The 1,227-nt window shown below is 33.3% G+C and overlaps 1 protein-coding gene across 3 annotated transcripts in view; it reads left to right on the top strand.

The window, feature by feature from the left end:
* Mindy3 (MINDY lysine 48 deubiquitinase 3) overlaps positions 1 to 1,227 on the top strand; it is a 93,075-nt gene that overhangs the window by 89,501 nt on the left and 2,347 nt on the right. The window contains exon 15 of one of the 3 annotated variants that reach the window (XR_002818932.1): positions 454 to 589. The exons of the other annotated variants lie outside the window; for them this stretch is intronic. The gene's annotated coding sequence lies outside the window, so the exon portion shown is untranslated. The remainder of the gene's footprint in view (positions 1 to 453; positions 590 to 1,227) is intronic. 3 annotated transcript variants of the gene reach the window in all.

Below are 1,227 nucleotides of genomic sequence, written 5' to 3'. Positions count from 1 at the left end.
ATTATGTTCACATCTGTTCAAGTAGCAATGTTCATGTAGTTAATTCTATATGGAATAATACCTAATATTGTTTCTTAATTCTATCTATACTGCTGGTTTCATAGTATCTAAATTGAAGGATACTTGTAGATAATAATTGGATAATAATTGTAATTTAAACATATACTGGTAGTTAAAATCTAAAATACTAAAATTTCCTTAATTTTCATAGTAAAATACAAATGAGACATACTATAAGATCCAAAATCTTCACAGAAATGTAATTTATTCATGCATATAGCAGCAAATAAAAATTGTCAACAATAAAACTTGGATGCTATCAATGTGTTACTAAGTGCATCTAGACTTTGTAGTTTCACACAGTTTTGTAATAGGTACTTTATAGTCACTAAATAGTTATTCACTTACACAGTCCTGCAAGGTGGCCAGTCAAATATTATCCATATTTTACAGATGAGGCATCTGAGACAGGGAGATTAAGTGACTCACCCAGAGTTGCACAGCAAGTCATTGACAGAGCAGGGATTGGAACTGAGTTCCTGATTCCCAGTCCTGTCCTTGGTCTGCTTGACCACGCTACCTGTCTATAGTAAGTTTCCAAATCATACTTGTGACAAGCGTCTGGCATACTAACAAAAAGTTCAGAAATCCAAACAATATTAATGAGACAAGAATACATAATAGCAATAAAGCAAACTGTGTATGTCATTAAGTTGCAGAAGTAAAGTGTTATGAAGTTACTCAGGAGCCAGAAATGTGGTAAAGCACATAGTAAGGTACTATTTAAGACACCAAAGGAAACAGATCAAAGAGGACCACTGAGAATAAGCCACCAGCAGTGCAGCTTCTGGCAGCCAACAAAAGGGGCCACTGTCCTGTGGCCAGGCTCTTCTGTCTAGTGCTGAGCACAGTCGACGTTTTGGTGTTTTTTGCTTTTGTTTTTGTTTTTTAAAGAAAATTAGACCCGGTCTTTATTTGTCAAATATAAAAACTTGAGTTATATTCCTTAAAGACAACTTTTCTGAAAAGGTACTTTTGCTTTGGGGAATTGAAAAGTGAAAGCTGTAATTTGAACAGTAAATTTATTTCATCAAAACTAACCAAAAGAAAGATGCAAAAAATAAAATGTTTCACATTCAACAATATCTTTAGACTGTCATAAATATGAGATTTATGAAACTAAATTATCTGACCTAGTAATATCATCTACTTCCACCATCTAAATTT

The sequence above is a fragment of the Octodon degus genome, unplaced genomic scaffold (assembly GCF_000260255.1).
Source record: "Octodon degus isolate 3935 unplaced genomic scaffold, OctDeg1.0 scaffold00220, whole genome shotgun sequence".
NCBI lineage: Eukaryota > Metazoa > Chordata > Mammalia > Rodentia > Octodontidae > Octodon > Octodon degus.
The sequence above is the reverse complement of the archived record's forward strand: the minus strand, read 5'-3'. Positions and strand labels throughout refer to the sequence as shown.